Genomic DNA, 21,628 nt, shown 5'->3' on the forward strand with positions numbered 1-21,628 from the left:
TGTGACTCTTTGGCCCCTTGAGTGTGGCTCTTCCTAAGCCTTAGGAGTACCCTAATTAAGTTAATAACAATGTACCTACCGATATAGTTTAAGTTTAAAAAATTTGGCTCTCTAAAGAAATTTCAATCGTTGTACTGTTGCTATTTTGGCTCTGTTGATTAATGAGTTTGCCGACCACTGCCCTAGTCCATTTGTCTGGCCATCAGACAGCATGACCTTTCCGCTGCTAACCTCCTGTGGAGCCCACCTCCCTTTTAGCACCTTTCTTGCTCTGTTCTCTGGCATCCAGTGTCAGCTTTTCACACTGATCTCTGCCAGAGGGAAACTCCTCCTGGCTCATTTCTGAAACCCAGTGCCCAGCAGTGTTTAGGAAAAAAGGGGCACTCAAAAGAATTATTGAACAGATGAGACTGTATCAATGAATCCTTACAACTCCCATCAGACTTCTAGAAGAACACAATGACAACTTATGTTATCACCTACAGAGAACAAATCAACACTGAACCAACAGAAAGAAAAATCCCAGCCAAACTGAGGCTCCACTGCCTGCCCGTCTATCTATCACTGCACGCGTGGCATCAAATGCAGGATTGGGCAAACAGTGGGGTTCAAAAAAGGTAGATTTTCAGAATAACTTCAAATCTTGTGTTTATAGAGTATAGAAAGAGGCAAACCACCTATCCTCACCCCTCACTGAATCAACCAAAAACAAACACATGAAGGAAACAGCAAAGCTGTAGCTGAACATTGAGACCCTGTCACCCTTATCAGCACACTCTACCACACCATTTTTTATTCAGGGATGTTCCCTTTTGCCGCCTTCTGAAGCCCACACCTCCAGATGTTTCTTACCTGCTCTGGGTAATCCCCGGGGGCTGCAGGAGTTACAGGTCCTCAGGATATAGCACTATTCTTCATGGGAGGTATATGTGCTTTATTAGGTCTGGAGGCCAAGGCTCATTTTTCTCAGGATGATGAGCAAACATCTGCAAATACAAAGAAGGGGGGGGGGGCAGGTTAGAGCTGTTTTCCAACAGGGACAGGGTTAAAAATTAACAAGATAGCAGGCACTTCTGCTAGTCTCCATTGGAGGCCCTGGTCCAGGCTATGGCTCAATCCAGGAAGCCCTGAGGGATCAGGAAAAAAAGAGAGAAAAGAGCCTATTACAGGTGCAATGCCCCAGGTCAATGAACAGTACAGACAGCCTAGGAATAGACTGATAAGGACATGCTAGAAAAATAAAGCAGACACCACAGATAAATCGGAGAAGAACAGATTGTTTAGTCATTGGTTTAGGGATATACTAGTATAAATAGCAATTTGGGGGAGAGAGAATTTAGTTCATCTCAAAATAAACTCTAGACAGACTTTTAAAAAGTGTTTAAATTGTTTATTATCAAAGAATATTTAGTGAAATGTGAAAGTTTAATTATGTAATGTTAATATAAAAAATAGGTCACAAGCAATATATCATAGACTATTCTAATACAGAAAAATACATTTTTAAAAATGTGCATGTGAGAAAGAGAAAGGACAAAAAAACTGGATGGTAGAATAATGTGGTTTCATTTTTTACACATTTTTTGTATATTTCAAATTTCTAAACTGTAGATGCATTACTCTTAGAGTGGGGAAAATATTATAAAAATATAATTTTTAAAGGCTAAAAATAATTCTATATTTGTCAGCTCTTTCTTCTTTCCGGTGAAATGTAAAAAAATAACAGGAAAAGTCTAATAGAGTCAGTTGCATGAAAATCCCAACTTCTATGCAATGAGAAATACTGTAATAAAAACGGAAACAAGAGTCAAGGTATACACAGGGTTAATAGAGTAAAAGCCTCTCAAACAGGCAATCAACATGAGCAGGCAGACAAATCACAAATAGAAAATGCAATTAACAAGCATATGAAATTATGATTAATCTTAACCCAGAAGAGGCAACTGTAATATTAAGATATATAACATATACAGAATGTACATTAGCCAGCCACTTTCAAAATGATAATAATACTCATTTCTGGACAGACTGTAATGAAATTGGTATATTTCAAAGAAGTAATAGAAATGAATTTAACCTTTTTAGAAAGTAATCAGGCCATAGAATTAAGAGCTTGTGTCTATTATCATTCTTCCAGGAAATAAAACTGAATAAATAATTCAAAGACAAAGATTATACATTTTGGTTTCTTCACATGTAAAATGATTTCCTTCCTAATTCAGTGTGGTGAAGACTGAAAGAGGATTAATGGGATAAATAACGAGTTTTATAAAGCAATATGCACATGTAAAAAAATAGTTTTGAATTTCAAAATTACTTATAATGGTGAAAAATCTAAGGTTATCAACTAAGCTCCCAGCAATAGGAAAATAATTAAATGATGGTACATCCACCATCTACAATAATAAAAGTGTAATATGCTAATTAGACCGGACGTCCTTCCAGATGAAGTCAGGGCTGTGAGAGAAGCCTGGGTTCCGGGTGCCAGAGGGAAGCTGGTGCCGGCAGCCAAGGGAAGGAAGGCCTACTCTTGCACGAATTCATGCATCGAGGCTCTGGTCCAGCCGTGTTTGAAATGAATAAAACTAAAAAAAAAAAAAGACCGTACCCTTTTATGTAATGATGTTTACTTTGAATTTATATTAGTTCACACAAACACTCCATCCATGCTTTTGTTCCGGCCCTCCGGTCCAGTTTAAGAACCCATTGTGGCCCTCGAGTCAAAAAGTTTGCCCACCCCTGCTCTAGTCTATTTATGTATATAAAAGCCTAAGCGACCGAACCACTGAACGACCGAACCACCAGTTGACCGGTTGCTATGATGTGCACTGACTACCAGGGGGCAGACGCTCAATGCAGAAGCTGCCCCCTGGTGGTCAGTGCTCTCCCACAGTCAACCTCTCACAGTCCTTCCCCCAGCCAGCCCTGATCGGCGCCTATCAGGATTAGGTGAGACAGCCCTGATCAGCCTCAATTGCTGGCCAACCCAAGGGACTCCACCCTTACATGAATCAGTGCACTGGGCCCCTAGTTATAGAATATGTATGTGTGTGTGTGTGTGTGTGTGTGTGTGTGTGTGTGTGTGTAATTGTGTGTGAATTTAAGTACCAATGAGAAAGGAAATGCTTAAATATTATAACAAAGAAAATGAAACAGAAAATGTTACCATTGTGAATAAGTTATGCAAATCCAAATACCTAGAAAAAATGTACATGGTTGAGACCAGTAAACTGACAAGAGATAAATTCTCATCTTTCAGTTTGACTTCCTTTATTCTTATTATATTATCTGAGTAATTAAAGTAAAACTATTGAGTAATTAAAGTAAAACTAAAGTAAAAATATTGAAAATACACTTCAACCTTGTGCATCAACTTGATACACAATATTTAAATGGCCTTGAAACCTGTGCTGGGAGATGCAGCATTAACAGAACTAAGGGGAAGCTGTGGTGGCCACAAACTGGCTTCATCCCATGAAGTAGAAGGAAATCCTTCCTTGAAGCCTGGAGTTCAAGCTGGGGGAATTTCAGCTTTTCATAACCAGGAAACAGGCAGGCAGGCTCACAGGGCAAAAGTTAGAGGTGCCATTCTGTTCTTTGTCAAAAATTTCAGGGTTTTTCCTTATGAATTCAGAGAACTGACTCCCTGGCAGCCTCCTGGAAGAATCAGTAAATATTTCTGATCATTATCCTTCTTTTCATGTCACGTAAATTTCCTTGGTGGCATGGGAGTTTGTAATGATGCATGTATTCACATTATTATTTGGTTACCTTTGTCTCCTCCTACAAAAAAATGTAAATTCCATAAGCATAAACTTCATCAGCTTTCTCTACTACTATCTTCAGTGCCCAAATGAGTGTTTGGCACATAGTAGGCATTTAATAACAATTTGTTGAGTGAGTGAGTGAGTGAGTGAGTGAGTGAGTGAGTGAGTGAATGGAGGGAGGGAGGGAGAGTTGCCAGCTCTTAAGAGTTCTGTTTCCTCAGGCATCACTAATGGAAAATATTCTTTCTCAGCAATCTCCCAGGGAACACTGGGGCAGTCACCTGCCCTTTGGATAATGGCTCTTGCCAATGAATACTGGTTCGCTGCCATCCCCTCAAGGTGTGAGCTGCTGGGGCATGAGACTTTTGTCTGGGTTCAGTGCGCAGACATCAGAGGAGTACAGAAAACCCAGATCTTCCTCCCTCACATCAACTGCATCTGCTTGGAACAACTTGCCCTCTGAGAAGATAAGAATCACTCTCCACTCCTGATTTCCAAAAATCAACCAGTTGAAACAAAAGTAGTGCAACTGTCAATCTAAATCTATTGTAGGTGATGAGGGCCTTCCAAAAATAGTCACTGCTGCTCATGAGATAGGAGGGGTGATCTTCAACCAGCTGCAGAAGTGATAACAGAATCCTCAACTCACGGGGTGAGAAACTTTAGTAACCATGATAATAATAGCTACCAAGTGCTAAGCACTAACTATAGCTTAGGGGTTGAGTAAGAGCCATAGAATTAGACTGATCTGACCAAGAGTCCAAACTCTTGCCTCTCACTAGTTACATGACTTTGGGAAAGTTACTCAACCCCCTAACACTCAGCTTCTTTATCTGTAAAACAGAACTAATGAAAATAGAGCCTATGTCATAGGATTTTTTAAAAATAATCAAGTAAGAATACACCCAAAAGATTATACAACAGGGCCTGTGACAAATTTTATACACATCACTTTTTACCATCACCTACTCTGTGGATACCATTACTATTCCCATTTTATGAATGGGAAACCGAGGCAGGGAAGATGAGTAATTTGCCCAGAGTAACTTAATTGTGGCACTCCACATGTCCATGCTGTTTCATGCCTTTGTAGCCCTGCACGTAACGTTCCCTCTGAATAAAATGTCCTTTCCTACCTTGTTCACATGGTAGGAAAGCCTCCCACAGAGCCTCCCACACTAGCTAAAATGTCACCTGGACTCTGAAGCCTTTCTTGGCCCCATAGAGATTGACACAACCCCACTGTTGTGTCTAGCTTTTATCAGACTACAAGACATTTATCTGAGAACTCCTTTAAAATTTATCTCTGGTCTCCTGTATCTAGCCAGGATCTTCTCTACCCAGGTCCTTGAATATTTTAGGTCCTGAATCACTATAATTCTCTCCAACCCTATTTCTGTTGGAATTTGTGGTGATATCAACATCCACCTGCAGAATTATTCTAGTCTCCTGGTCTCTCAGTTCTTTGATTCCTCTACTCCAATGACTGTGACCTCAGCCCCCTCAGTCCCAAGGTCGTATCTCTGATCTTGTCATTTACAAAAAATATACTCCCTCTGTAGTCTTGATTTCAGGCATACCCTCTGTAATCACCACTCCTGTCTTTGCAGCTGAGTCCAATTAATACCCAACTCCAACAATGGAATGTGGTTGATCCTACCACCTTCTCACGCCTCTTACTTCCTTTATATCCTCCCTTCTCTTCCCACCCAGCTTAAATTCCATGGTCAGTTGTTAAATTGAGCTCTCTCATCATACATGGTTGGATAAACCCCAATCCTGGCTAAATCCAACTCTCTGTCCCACTCCATACCTGCAAACATGTATTTGAACATGGCTAGAGAAAATCACACTGTGATGCTTACTGATTTCACTTCAAGTTCACAGTCACTAACTACAAGTAGCTACTTAATGCTTCCCAGCAATCATGTGCTACTTTTTCAGTCAATTCATCTGCCACTCTCCTAGGGGATTATCACACACACACACACACACACACACACACACACACACACACACACCATGAAAGCTCTCCTCATCCTCACCTTCCCCTTATTCGTGGAGAAAAAGGAAGCTACCAGAATAGAACTTTCATACACATGCCTTTGTACTCAGCTACCCACCCTACCTGTATTTATGCCCAAATGTTCCTTTTGTTCCTAGGGATGAATTAGATGCATCCAACACTTATAATATCCAACATTTGTCCACTATGTCCTATGTACTCTTATCTACTTAAGGACATTCTTGTTGAAAATTTTCCTTTTTTCTTCTGCATCAGTAGGTATCCCTCTCTCAAAGATCATGTCCATCAGCAAATAGACATGCTATTATTTTTCCTATCTTGGAAAAGAAAGAAACTCTCTTGACAGAGGCAGCCACCACCTGATAGTAGGACACCTAAGACAGTGCGTGCTTTCAGATATGAGGCAATAGGAAATACACAGCACTTTCTGTGAAAAATTCTTGACCAAAATGTAGTCTAAGTGTATAGATCAAGCCTTTATAATCAATTCCAGTTTTCAGGAAATATAGCAGAAAAAGAGCAAATTAAATGATACCATAAAGAGGTTTTCAGACAAATCCTGAAAGCAGGACATTCTACAAGACAACAAGTCAATGCACATGACAAACAAATGGCTTCAGAGATACAACAATCATATGCAATATGTAGACCTTGCTTGAATTTCTAGTTGAACAAAACCCACTGGGAAAAATAGCAATATTTGGATATAGATTTGACAGTATATGATATTATGAAATCACTTTGTTAATTTTTTAGATATAATTATTATATTTGTAGTTATGTTTTTTAAAAAACCCTATACATGTGAAGCAGTTAGAGGTTAAATCTATTTTCAAGACTTTAACCAAAAAAATAGATAAAGCAAATATGAGAAATATGTCATTTTTTTAAAAAAAAAAAGTACTCCAATTAAGTTATGTAAGAAGCAAGAGTAATGTGCAGACTCTTCTTAGACAAAATTTTTGGGAGAGGGGAGAGTTTGAAAGATCTTGAAGGAAAAAGTTATGGTAGATAATTGTTTGTTTCACTGAAGGAATTAACTGAAAAAGATATGACTTTATAAAAGTCACATAATTAGCCACTGCATGAGTTTTTAATACAGTCCATTTCTCCATTGCTCCTGCAAAACCTCTTGACCAGCTCCTGCCCTTTCTCTTTCCTTTACAGTAAAAGAGCTGTTTCTAGTCACTATTTCCATTTCCCTCCTCCCATTCTCACTTGAACCCACTCCTTCAGGCCTCCCTTGCCCGTGAAACTACTCTTGTCTATAACACCAAAGACCTCCACGGCCTCCACGCTCTCAGTCTTCATCTGATTCAACAGTATTTTATTCAGTTGGTCACTTCCTCCTCCTAGTTTCCAAAACCTACTCTCTCCTGGTTTTTCTCCAACTGACTAGTCACCCTTTCTTAGCGGTCTGTTGCTGGTTCCTCCACCTCTACACATGGAAATGCCTACACATTCTCTACTTTGTTCCATCTGTACTCGTTCTACTGATTGTGAGCACCCAGCCTGTAGTCTGCACTCAGTACGCTTTTGGAGATGTGCACTAAAATGAGTTCAGAAAGCAGGTTTTCTCAGAAAGGAAGTTCTTAATTAAAAAAAAAAAAAACAGTAGCGTGAGGGTGGGCATAGAATAAAACACTGTACTCGTTCCACAATTCACTGTCATCCATGACCTGAGACAGGTGGCAGCAGCACAGAGAACAATGAGGATCAGACTTAGAGCACATCAGAATAGTTAAAATGACTTATTAAATGCAGATTCCTGAATTCTACCTCAGTCATTCTGATCCAAGTCCTTGGAGATGGAGTTCAGAAATCTGCATTTAGCAAACACCCCGGGGTGATTCTGAAGCAAGTGGTCCCAACTATATACCATGCTCTGAGAAACAGGTAGCTTAGAATATTACTCAAAAGTGCTAGTCTAAGAAAGCTAAAGATCCAGGATGAGAAAAGTACAAAAATTCAGTATAATCAACTTCTATAGAAATTTGAGAGAGTAATTTTATGCCTGCTGTTATTATTTTAATAATAACTTTTAAAATACGCCTTGTTCTTTTTATCATTTCATTATTCTATTGATGTGTGAGAAAGTGGGGAAAGAAAACCCAGTTCTGCCCTAATCGGTTTGGCTCAGTGGATAGAGCGTCGACCTGTGGACTGAAGGGTCCCAGGTTTGATTCCGGTCAGGGGCAGGTACCTTGGTTGCGGGCACATCCCTGGTAGGGGGTGTGCAGGAGGCAGCTGATCGATGTTTCTGGCTCTCTATCCCTCTCCCTGCCTCTCTGTAAAAAAAAAATCAATAAAATATACTTTTTAAAAAAAAAAAAAAAGGAAGAAAACCCAGTTCTTCGCCACCAATAGGTGGGAGAACCTTGGCTTTGGTGAACGAGTTCAGGCATCTCCAAGCCCAGGTTCATATCCTGTCTTTTCTACCTGTCAGTTCTATGTTTGTCAACTGCTGTAAAACCTGTGTCTTCATCTGTACGGTATGGATAATGCTTTAAAATATGCTTCTGCAGGGTTGTGGTGACAATTTAATGATGGACTTTATTGCTTTGTAGTTGGCAAATCTGAGAAGCAAGTGAAAGGAAGCCACGAGAGAGTTACAAAGTGCCTGCCTTGCTGTGTTTGCTAGTATTTACCTGAGGATAAGCCCAGCTGCCTGGCTAACTGTGGGGAGGGGGAAATCCTGCCTAGATCAAAGCCCTGAAGATAAAGGGGCTTTCATTCCTGCTTGTCCCAGCTGTTTCAGACCCAGGCAGCAAAAAGGGTCTCTGAGTAGAGATTAGATCTTTTCCCAGCCAGGCAGGCACTGATGGGGAAGATTATGAAGTCCTCAGACATGCCTGAGTACACTTCCCTGAGATTTGCTAAAACATGGAGAACAGGACTTTGTAGGGGGTGTTGAGTTCCCACTAAGGATAGGGCAGCTACTCCATGGTTTCTGACCAGAATCAGCCACTTTGAATGGCTAATAATGAGAGCTCCAAATTTAGGATTAAGAGAGCCACTGCAGAAGGAAATTACAGGCCATTTGCTAGTCTTCAACCTGTGCCTTCTATGCATATTTATAGAAATATTTGCCTTTCTATTTGGCAGGTGCCTGGGGAAAGGAGGCATTTCACAGCCCATCAGCTCCCTTTCTGTATGCTGCCCACCCCCAGCCCCAGCAGGCATCTGCCCAATCTTACCACACTAGAGACCACTCTGCACTCCACTCCTCAGTCAAGGGTACGCTGAGGAGGAAGAAGCAAACAGGAGGGTTGAATAAATACTGCACACACATACATACTAGCCACTCGTCTTTCCTTCATACCAGAGCACACCCAACAGAGAAAAGAAAATAGACCTCCTTCCTTCTCGGTAAGAGGAACTCTTTCACCTCCTCATCCTTAAAAAAGAATTCAGTTAGTATTACAGAAGTTTTTACACATACAAAAAAGTATAGGGATGGGTCAAAAAGGCTGTGGTACTTTTACACAAAAGATTACTACTCAACTATAAAGAAGAAGGAAATCTTATACTTTGGGACAGCATGGGTGGACCTGGAGAGTATTATGTCAAGTGAAATAAGCCAGTCAGAGAAATTCAAGTACCTTTGGACTTCACTCATATGTGGAATCTAATGAACAAAATAAACTAACAACAACAAACAATACATAGATAGAGAAAAGATTTAACAGTTGTCAGAGGGGAGGGGAGTTGTGGGGCTTGGTGGAAAAGGTGAAGGGATTAAACAAAACAAACAAACAAACAAAAACTCATAGACACAGACAATAGCATGGTGATTACCAGAAGAGAAGAGGGGTGGGGGTGGATAGAGAGGGAAAAGCAGGGGTAAATGCTGATGGAAACTTGACTTGAGGTGGTGCACACACAATACAATATACAGATAATGTATTATAGAAGTGTACACCTGAAATCTATATAATTTTATTAACCAATGTCCCCCCAATAAATTCAATAATACATTTTTAAGTATATTTCTATTGATTTCAGAGAGGAAGGGAGAGGAAGAGAGAGAGACAGAAGCATCAATGATAGAGAATCATTTATCAGCTGCCTCCTTCCCACCGCCTACTGGGGATTGAGCCCACAACCTGGGCATTTGTCCTGACCGGAATTGAACCATGACCTCCTGGTTCATAGGTCGAAGCTCAACCACTGAGCCACACCGGCCAGGCTAATTTTTTTAAACACTTTTAAAGGTATAGGGAATAACATCATGAGCCTCCCTGCTTTCATAACTCAGCTTCAAAGATTAATACATACCCGCGCGCGCGCGCACGCGCGCGCGCGCACACACACACACACACACACACACATATCCACAATGCATTAGCACCTAATATCCAATTCACCTTCCTTTTTTCCTCTTTTTATTGAACCTCTTCACCCAATTCACTTTTAAATTGTTACCAATTCTATTAAAAATTTCTTTTACATCAAATTCCTTGAATGATGATTCAAACAAGGTGGACACATTTTGTTTGCATGATATGCCGCTCTTAACTCTCTCTTAATTTATAACAGTTCCCCACTCCCTTAATTTTCTTTTTCATAACATATATTTGTTGAAGAAACTAAGTCATTTACACTGAATCTGGCTGATGAAATCCTCATAGTATTAACTTACTCCTCTTTGCTCTGTTTCCTCTAAGCTGAGTGTTAGATTTCAAGACTTGTTAAAATTCAGCGGTTTCAGGTTCATTGGTTCTCTCAATTTTTTTATACCTAAGAGGATCTAAGTCCTGGTTGTCTAAGGGAGTTAGAGTGAGGGAAATGCACAGAGAGGCCTGAGCTCCTCCACTTTGCAGTGGTCCCTATAAAAACAACAAACACCAATACTCATAAATAAGTTCATTCATTTAGCAAATGCTTATTGTCTACTGTGATCCATATTGGAGAGAGCAGTGCAGAAAGCAGCCAGAATTTGCCTTTGCATGAGGAAGTAAATAAATATATATGTAGTTGTATAATTGCTCTGCAGAAAATTAAACCAGGTAAGATGGAGAAGGCATTTGAGCAAAGATTGAAGAGACGTAAAAGAGGGGTCATGCAGATTTCTGAAGGAATAAGGTTATAGGTGGAGGGAACAGCAAAATCCCTAGACTATGCCTGGCCTGTTTCAAGGACATCATGAAGGCCTGGAACAGAGTGGGCAAGGAGAAGGGCAGTCTGAGGTGAGGTCAGGGAAGTATTAGGAACAAGGTCATGTAGGGCCTTAGGCTGGTATAAGGTCTCTAAGACTTGGCCTACGTATGTTTGAAAGGGATCATTCTGGCTGCTGCATTGAGAACCAGCTGTGGTGTGCAGAAGGTTGGGGGAGGTTACAGGGGGGGAAATGGACCTTTCAATAAGCTATTACAACAATCTAAGTGAAAAAGGCCCATGAGCCCATTTACTGAGCTCTTACTGGGTGCTAGCATTTTATATATGTTATCAAATTGAATCCTTACCACCACCCTATGGGGTAGGGTATTAACAATTCTCTCTTATAAACCATAAAACTCCAAGGCTCCAAGAATTTAAGCCATTTGCTCAAGATGTCATTGAAAATGGTCAGACTAGAGAGTGAGCCAGATTATTCTAACTTGCAAGCTGCTCATGCTATCCAACATATGTCCCTCTACTCAGAGCCCTTCTAAGGTCTCCTGAGAGCCTATCTGCTTGACCAGGTCAACTATAGTTGCCAGACACCATCTTGGACCTTTTGGTGACTCCTTTTTACTCTGCTCTGATCCCCATCTTCTTAACCTCTCAGTGTGCAAACCTCATTCTCATCTATACCTTAGGATCCAAAGTTTCTGTCCCTAAAGAGCTTGACACACTATAGCCCCCTGAGACTATCTCAGCTAACCATGTGCCTCCGAGAAATGGTTCATGTGTCCTGGATTCCAGAAACCCCCAAAATGATCACGAACTTTCTCTAAGATCATGAACTCTTAATTTGTGTCACCTAAGATGCCAGTTAATTGTGTAATAATATCTCTTCCTAGTTCCTGATTTTAGGGATGGCTGGCTGCCTCACCAAAAATGTGCTCTTTTTATGCAGATGCCATGTAGAGTTGTGGTTGAAAGTGGCAACCCACCCAGGGATTACGTTTTCCAGCAAGTGCACACACACACACACACACACACATACACACACACACACACATCCTGTATCTGGTGGACAATATGATTAGTTATCACCAATGAAATGTGAACAAAAATAATGTGTCACTTCTGGGCTTAGGTGATTAAGAAGTGAGACTATTTGTTATGGCAGCTGGCTTTACTCTAATTTAGGGGTCCTCAAACTTTTTAAATAGGGGTCCAGTTCACTGTCCCTCAGACCGTTGGAGGGTCAGACTATAGTTTAAAAAAAACTATGAACAAATTCCTATGCACACTGCACATATCTTGTTTTGAAGTAAAAAAACAAAACGGGAACAAATACAATATTTGTATTTGCATGTGGCCCACGGGCCGTAGTTTGAGGACCCCTGCTCTAATTAATACTGCCACTTAGAAGGGACTTCTTAAATATTTGTTTTTACTGGTCTAAGAATATCTGCAGAAAATTCTCAGCTATAGATTTTTTTATCGCCCACACAGTTCTCTGCTCATCCCAACATTTCACTAGCACAGTAAAAAAACAGATGCTTCCCTTAATTCAGCCACATCAAGTACCTTTTGTATTTGTTTCCCCTGCTATAATACCCGGGTTTTGAAAGATGTTGTCAGCCAAATTTAATTAAGAATTTGAGTTCTTATTTGTTATCAAATGAACAAGGATATTGCTGCCAATAAGAGCTTCTGACTAGCATCAGATTGTCATTGTCATCCCAGTCAGTTGATAAAAGTCCAGCATGATATAAAGAAACTTGATAATTTCCTCAGCCTGTGCAGATTTGTGGGGATAAATGTGCTTCTCCCATATGGCTTTTTGAAAAACTGGAAGTGTCTGGTGGGTCACAGGAGGCCGGCCTTAACCAGGAAAGGAATTCTGGTTTGTATGGCCTGAAACTTACCCCAATATAACCATAACTTTCTGATCCCAACTGGCCTCCAAAAAATCACATACAACTAGTAGGCTAGGCACTGAGAAGTGCTTATGAAACTATTTCCAACTGCCCCCACCTGGGTAGAATTGAGACATTTTAAGCTTATCTGGAAGAATTTGGCTCCCATTCTGGCTTAAAATCAGAGCAGCAGCAATGTAAAATCAGAATTTTATCTGCTCATCATCTCAGCATGCAGCAAACAGTTGAATACACAGCAGCAGTTACATCAGAAAGCTACCCCACCCCTAGGACAGAACAGGAGAACTGTTATAGCTGGGTAGGGAAATTAGGTTGCCCAGAGTTCTCAAAAGCTGAAGAGCAAAGGAGGAACAAGTGCAAACAACACTGGAGGGAAAGAGTTCTATGGAAAGACCCAAAATTAAGAATTTTCTCTTAAATCCTGATAACAAGGGTCTGATGACCAACATCTCTCTCTTCAATCCCAGTTTTAATTTTCTTTCGGGAGAACAATGATGTCCGCTAATATTGTCTTCAAAATAATTTCCTTCAGGAACTCCTGGGCTGAAAATGATGCCAGGGGCTGTTTATTCTACCCTTCCATCAGGAAGTCAGGGCCAGAGTTTCTCAACAGAATCATAGAAGTGAGCTCCTCTTAAAATCACCAAGGTGACAACTATTTATCTCTCACCTTAGCAAATTGATCTCTTTCCTAGGAGCAGCCCAAGGCCAATTGGGCCTCTATACAAAGAGAAAAGCTGGGAGAATGTAGAAGGGAAAAAGTTTGATCAAGCTGTCCTCAGAGGTGCATCCTACTCCTAGTCCTATAGCCATAAATGTCAGTGTTACTTAGAACACCACTTCTCTATCTTACCTTGGCATTAGCATCATCTAGAAAGCATTTTAAAAATGTAGGATGCCAAACATTACCCTTGGTAGATCCTGATTTAATTAGTCAGGACCAATAAACATTAATAGAGACCTTGCAGAATATAAAAGTTCAAAGGAGGTTGGCCTTCACCAGAAAGGGAGGGAGGCCAGGACTTTACTGGAAGGAGAGGGGGCAATGCCAGTCCAGTCACCATGGGTGATGAATCAACACATGGTCTAAGCATTCAATCCCCACTTAACACAGACTCTTCCACAATCCAGGGAGCTTGCTGCCTCCTGATAGCCCAGAGTTATTGAGGAACTGGCAGGGCCTCAAATTCATTCTTTGAGAATTTCAGGCCAAATTGTCATCAATTCTGAGCTCCTAATAAAGAGGAGATATGAATAATTCATGTCTGTGATAAGACCAAGAGTAGTCAACACTACTAGAGAGAGAGCTAACAGCCCTTGCATCAAGGTGCACCTTTCTCTGATCCTTAAGGTGATCTTGACTTTGATCACCAGGTGGGTGGCACAGGCAACACGATTAACCTCTTTGGGGGAGTGCTCTGTACTCTGATCGATCTCAGATGAGGGCTCACACTCAATTTCCATTCTTGTCCTGTGGTCATTCCCTCTTAGAAAGCATGGGTTAGTTTTCTCGGTTTTTCCCTCCCCATGACATATACACAAAGACCAACTAATATCTGTACCTATTTGGTGCTCATTGGTGCATGTGGACCAGTAGAAGTTTTGGATATTCTTCATAAAAGGCCAGATCTCAGCACTCACTAGTTAATCTCAACCCCAAACCTCCCTACTTGCCACTACTTCCTTTCACTTCAGGGATCCAAGGGTGTTCCCAAGGTGGAAGCTTCCAGACTCTCCAGAGGAGGAGTCTTCTACCTGTGTGGATTTCGACCACACTCCTGGTCTAAGCAAATGCTCTCTCCCATGCTCCTCCAGGTGCTGTGTGTAAGAATATTATTCTTCCAATCAGATAGGGCTCAGTGGGGATAGAGCTCATCAACACCTCTTCTCTGTTTCCTTCTCAGCACTGCCAAGCATAAGGTATACAGGTGGCACTCAATATCAAACTGGTGCCCACTGCCAGGGCTTGTGGTTGAGAGTGGGAGTTAGTTTGTAAATAAGAAAATGATTTTAGACTTGAACTGAAATCATCAATGAACATGGAGTACCTACTGGGCATGTAGCCATGTACAGAGGGAGAAGGGAGGGAAATCATCATTGAGTGCTTTTTAGGGGCTTCCTATGTGTCAGGCTCTATGCTAAACCTGCACATATAGTAGTTCATTCAATCCTAACCACCATCCTCAAAGGTTGGCATGGTTATCATTTCTATTTTGCAGATAAGGAAGCTGAATCTTAAAGAGGTTAAAAGATTTTTGCTAGTAAATGGCAGCACCAAGACTTGAACCAAACTGTCTGAATCCAAGGACCGTGCTCTTAATGCCTGTACTCCCACGGTCATCTTGTTAGACCTGTGACTCTCTCACCTAAGCCCAGAAGCAAATGGTTTCAGTTAATAAGAAAACAAAGGGTTTTGAAATTCCAAGCCCGGGACACTCTTAGAATGCTAGACACTTGACATTTCATCTCACTGAATCCTTCAGCAGCCTGCGTGGCTGCTGTCATTACTGTTGACCTTAGGCATTTACAGAGTCAACATTTGAGATGTTGACTATTTTGGAAGAGTTCCAAAGGTCCTACACATAAAGCAGCCTGATTTTGCTCAGGAATGAAAATGATGTATGTGTACTAGAAAGCCAGTCCCATAGAGCATGACAGCTCACCCCCACCATCCCCCAGGCTGTGACCCAGTATGCAGGGGTTCTATAACCTCCATGTGTCAGGAAGTGATGGAAATAACTGCTTGTGAACTACAGCTCCCAAAGAAAACAGACTGCTAGTCCATGTCACCGTAAGGTTATATACTCAGTGATGAATATCTTGTACTAGATTTATAAATGCCTATGGCCCTGTATACACAGAATCACTAAAGGACAGAAATCACTTAAATTGTCCAATTATGCATGACTGCATATTTGGGGAAATGGTGGCACGTGTATGAGTTTCTCGCCTGTCAAGAGAACAAATGCCTCACCTTAGGGCTGTTGTCAGTAAATGAGATCTTGGTCACAATGATGAAGAGGATGTTGAGAATTCTCAAAGATCCCAAGAGAACTTTCTCATGAATGTTGTATTTATGGTTTCAACATTCTATAGAAAAGGAAACAGGCTGGAGAAGGTGCTATGACCTGCCCAGGAATGCCTGGCTACTAAAGCTAGTGTGCACCCCTCCCTACAACCCAATAGTAAGTCATCCAAAAAGTGCCAAATCCTGCATGCTGACCCAATCACATGCAGACTTGGGAGGATGAAGGGGAAGAAGGAAGGCTACGGAAAGGAAAGAGCTTGTCCTGGGCTCCCCACTGTCCCTTCAAACTTTCATCAGTGCTGGCCTGGAAACGGCAGAGCTGTGAGCTTACCTTTTGACCACATCCATTTAGATCAACCAATTCAAACCAGATGCTGATAACTGTGGGCTCAGAACAGAGGCCCAGAGGTAACTGTCATCCCTTGCCCTCAAGATGCAAAGTCTTAAATACCACAAGAAATCAGACAAGACCCAAATACCTAATGCACTACTTACTTTGTTTGTTTCTCCCCACTAGACATTGAGTAACTGAATCATCTAGTTACCTCAGTGTTCCCATGGCCAAGGTTAGCCACAGATGTGAACGCTTTTCTTTTCAAACAAGGTCGAGATTCTTAGACCGTGGCCTGACCAGTGTGGCTCAGTGATGGAGCATCGACCTGTGAACCAGGGGGCTGCAGTTCATTTCCCAATCAGGGTATATGCCTGGGTTGCAGGCTCAATCCCCAGGGTGGGGCATGCAGGAGACAGCCAATCAATGATTCTCTCTCATTATAGATGTTTCTATCTCACTCTCCTTCTCCCTTCCTCTCTGAAATCAATAAAAATATATTTAAAGAAAAAGAATCTGGAACCCTCGTCACTGCTGGTGGGAATGCAGACTGGTGCAGCCACTGTGGAGAACAGTGTGAAGTTTCCTCAAAAAAAACACCAATCAGAAAGGATATATGCACCCCTATGTTCATAGCAGCACAATTCACCATAGCTTAAGATTTGGAAACAGCCTAAGTGCACATCAGCAGATGAGTCGATTAAAAAATGGTGGTACATCTACACAATGGAATACTATGCTGCTATAAAAAAATAAGGAATTCTTACCATTTGCAACAGCATGGATGGAACTGGAGAGCATTATGCTAAGCGAAATAAGCCAGTCAGAGAAAGGTAAATAACACATGATCTCACTCATTTGTGGAATATAATGAAGAACATAAACTGATGAACAAAAACAGATCCAGAGACAGAGAAGCATCGATCAGACCGTCAAACCTCAGAGGGAAGGTAGGGGAAGGTGGGGTAAGGGGGAGAGATCAACCAAAGGACTTGTATGCATGCATATAAGCCTAACCAGTGGACACAGACACCAGGGAGGTTAGGGCATGAGTGGGGGGGGGGGCAATAGGGGGATAAGGACACATACGAAATACCTTAATCAATAAAGAAGAAAAAAAAGAATCTTAGACCAGGAGGAGGGGCCCACATCCAGCCTGGGATTTGAAGTTCTCATGATGAGAAAGACCTGGAAGATGGGAGGGAAATGGCATGGAGGTGGGTGAAGGCAGGGCACTGGGGCACAGGGAGAGGCTCCAGTCAGCACAAGCAATTGTGCAAAGCTGAAGCTGAAAGGAGACTCAGGCCTGGTGAAGAGTAGGTGGAAGATTTTGGAGTTTATTAGCTACATAATGAAGAGCAGATAATAAGCTTCAGAGCAGGGCAGGGAAGTGCTGAGGGGTGGGGGGGATGGGAGGGGAGGGGGCTGTGCAAGTTCAGCAGTAAGAGAGGAGGCACTCTGAAGCTCACAGCACCTGCTTCTCCACTCCATGAAAGCAAGTACCCAATAAACAATAATAGTCATTGCTTCTTAGGCACCTTCAATGTGTCACACACTAAGGGACTGGCTCATGCACCTGTTTAATCTTTAAAATAACCCCATAAGACATGTAACTGTCTAACCTATTTTACAAGTGAGGAAACTGAGGCTCAGAGAGGTTATAGGATTTGCCCCACTGTGAAGTGGCAGAGCCAGGATCTTACTTCAGATTTGACTTAAGACTCACAAGCCAAGAAAAGCTGGTGCAGGCCCCTGTGCTGATGAAGACCACGCCTGAGATGAGGAAGACTGTTCAGAGAAGGCCCGGCTTGGAAGACTGGTGCTGAATTTCACATGACCCCAGTCAGACAAATCTAGATTTGGATCACAGTTTCATTATTCATCGCTGTCTGACTTTAGGCAAATGACATGAGCCCTCGGGGCCTCAGTTTCCTCATCAAGATTGCTGTGAGGATTAAAAGGATCAATCACGCAGTGTCTGGCACGCGTCAGGTGCTTAGGAAACTGTGACATGTAAACCTGGACCTGGTGGCTAGGATAGGAGGGACAGGAGGTTGGGACCTGGCTCAGCCACTGTGGGTGGAGGAAGTCTTCGTTTCTGAGAGTAAGAGATGAACTTTCGGGAGTGTCACGGGTTAATAACTGCCTTTGGCTAAACATAGAACCTTGAAGTTCATCTCAACAAAACCGATACCTGGTGCTTTCAGTGTTAACAATTTCACACGCTGCTCCACAGCAAAGAGAGCCAGAATTTGGGACCCTCTAGGGAGTCAGAGACAAGGAGCTGTGACTGAGGAGGCTGAATTCCTGGAGAAGCCTGAAGCCAGGGCACAGTGGTGAGGTCCCGAGCTCCTCAGCCTTGAAAGTCACTTATCCTCTTGAAAGTCACTTATCTTCTCTGAGCCTCTTTCCTCCCAATGCAAGGAGTTTAATACTCCTTACTTCACAGGGTTGTGATGAAAATAATAAATGAGAAGGAGCTTTTAAGCTATGCCATGAAACAATTATTTTACATTTCTTCTAGACAGTGCCTTAACTTCATCACCCAGTTAAACCCATCGGAAATAAAACTGTAGATCAAGTACCACCTCCCACCTGAAAGAGAAAAAAGAAACCCTGTTTGGCAAACACTTAAGACTAAGATTTCTTCTTTTGAAGTGTCACTCAACAATGAATTGAGGAAAATTATAACTGTTAAAACCATTATTTCTCTATGATCATTAAGATGAAAACACAAAATTGTTCAATTTTCTCAGAGCTTGTACACCCCTGAGAGCCCAGGGAAGATGCCAGGAAGTTGGGCTCTCGTTTCCAGAGCAGAGGGCTCACTGCCTGAGACAGGAAAAGTCAGTAGACCCAAATCCTTACAATAAAGCCTGCTGTCTTTTCTCTGGATTTTCCCTCACTTTAGAAAATAGGCCAAACTCCCAGCCCCACCCTTATGTCTCCTGCACCTGGAATGTGCCCAGGGGAAAAACAGTCAATCAGTGAGGTGGTCCTAGAGCAGTGATGGCGAACCTATGACACGCGTGTCAGAGGTGACAGGCGAACTCATTTTTTTGGTTGATTTTTCTTTGTTAAATGGCATTTAAATATATAAAATAAATATCAAAAATATAAGTCTTTGTTTTACTATGGTTGCAAATATCAAAAAATTTCTATATGTGACATGGCATCAGAGTTAAGTTAGGGTTTTTCAAAATGCTGACACGCCGAGCTCAAAAGGTTCGCCATCACTGCCCTAGAGCAAGACCAGGACGGGCTGACAGCAGAGACCTAGGCACCCAATCTCAATTTCCAGAGAAATACTTCTTTTCCAGTCAGCTGTACCCATTATCTGAGCTGAGAGAGTGTTGGGGGGTTTCCTGGCCTCACCTGTGAGCCAGGGCCAAATAATGTTCAAATAACCTAAGGATACCCACCCCCCTCAACCTTTCAACTTTCCTTCCCCACCAATCAAAAGCAGTAGAGAAAAAAAATACTGAGAGTTTTCACTTGAAATTCAAGCAGACAGGTTATTTAGAATCACAACCTCCTCCTCTGTTTTGGGCTCTGGTCCTGGACATAGAGTGAGAGTGGGAGGAAGATGAGGGGCAAGGGGAGGGGGCAATAAATGGGGCTGGGCTTCCCTGGAAAAGATCATGCTCCAGGTCTGAATTCTCCTCCAAAGAGTACGGTGAGACACTGCCCAACACCCCACCTGAAGTTAACCCTGATCCTCTGAGCCAAGCACTGCAAAGTGCATTTCCACTGAATCAGATGAATACTATTAGCAATCAGAATTTATTCCCCCCCAAATCACCTAATTCCCCAAAGATGGATTTCCTGACTTGTGTTAGCTGCCTCCATTGCCCAGCAGTGATTGAAAGACCATGGAGCGGGGAGATTACAAAGAATGAAAGGTGAAGAGGCAGTGACTCAGTGTGAGCAGTAATTCCTGCAGGCGGCCTTCCCAGTGCAGCATGGGGGATCCCAGCTCTGAGCAACTTGCTGCCTATGTGCAGCAGAGCAGTAGGTCCTTTAGTATCCTCAGCTTCTCAAGGACAACAAAAGTCCCGCCTTCAGATTGACCACTGTGGATCCTGCTGTTTCCCTGTGAATCTCCACTGCCTCTCACTTGTTGAGAACAGTATGAGTGCTCTATTTCTTCAGCTAAAGCATCTGAGGTTGCACAAAGGCAGTAACTAATTTAGTAAGCAGTAGAGGCGGGATGTGAACCCAGGGGCTACCTGTGTCTGCTTTTGCCTCCCATCTCCAAAATGGGGAGTGAGGAGGAGGCAATAAATCTCTCTTCTTCTACTCTCCTCCCCTGGGTCCTCCCCAAAGGGGTGAGAACCAATTCAGTGGCAAGCTGGGGATTCAATGTCACTGGAAATCAAAGAAATACACACTCAAGTAACAGGATACCACTTTCTCCCTCATAAAATTAACAGGGGTTAAAAATATATATAATATAGAGCTGACAAGGGCACTCTCATATACCTCTTGTGTGAAAACAACATGCAACATCTCTCCTGAAAGGCAATTTGGCAAACTGTATCAAAACATTAAAAATGTCCATTCTGTTAGCTTAGTAATTCTATCTCCAAAAAGGAAATAACCAAGAGAAGCTGTAAAAGACATCTCAGCCCATGCATACCCTAAAAAACCTTGATTCACAATAGAGGAATGGTTAAATGTTATGAGATGTCCACAGGATGTAATATGATTAAATGATTAAAAGTAACATTTATAAAGAGCTCTTAAAGCTTTTTTAATGATAAATTGCATACATATGGAAAAATAGTATAATGAGTCATCATGTACCCATTACTAGCATCAACAATTATTAATTTATAGCCAATCTTATTTAACTGATATCCACCCAGCCCCCACCTTGGGTATTTTAAGCAAATCCCAGGCATCATATCATTGCATCCACACAAATGCCAATATGTATCCCTAAAAGATACTTTTAAAAATATAACTAAAGCCGAAACCGGTTTGGCTCAGTGGATAGAGCGTCGGCCTGCGGACTGAAAGGTCCCAGGTTCGATTCCGGTCAAGGGCATGTACCTGGGTTGCGGGCACATCTCCAGTGGGAGATGTGCAGGAGGCAGCTGATCGATGTTTCTCTCTCATCGATGTTTCTCTCTATCTCTCTCCCTTCCTCTCTGTAAAAAATCAATAAAAATGTATTTTAAAAAATATATAACTAAAATACAATTATCAAACCTAAAATTTTAAAAAAATAATTTATTGTTTTCTTAACAAAAGAGGAAAGTGTTTGTAATATAATATTAATTTATAAAGAATATTATATATCCACTAGTGGCCTGGTGCACGAATTTGTGTACATTGAAAGGAAATTAATTAGAAGAAATATTTTAATATCACTGTTCGCCCTTTCTCCATAATAGAAGTGTCAACCAAATTCACGATCAACAATGACAGATTGAAACA

General features: G+C 41.7%; 1 protein-coding gene across 3 annotated transcripts in view; it reads right to left on the reverse strand.

Moving 5' to 3' along the window:
• The window catches only part of ST6GAL1 (ST6 beta-galactosamide alpha-2,6-sialyltranferase 1), a 120,777-nt gene that overhangs the window by 38,407 nt on the left and 60,742 nt on the right, over positions 1-21,628 (reverse strand). For all 3 annotated transcript variants that reach the window (XM_014547754.1, XM_005876276.2, XM_005876277.2), the window contains exon 3: positions 853-986. The gene's annotated coding sequence lies outside the window, so the exon portion shown is untranslated. The remainder of the gene's footprint in view (positions 1-852; positions 987-21,628) is intronic.

Source organism: Myotis brandtii, unplaced genomic scaffold (assembly GCF_000412655.1).
Source record: "Myotis brandtii unplaced genomic scaffold, ASM41265v1 scaffold483, whole genome shotgun sequence".
In the NCBI taxonomy this organism is placed as follows: Eukaryota; Metazoa; Chordata; class Mammalia; order Chiroptera; family Vespertilionidae; genus Myotis; species Myotis brandtii.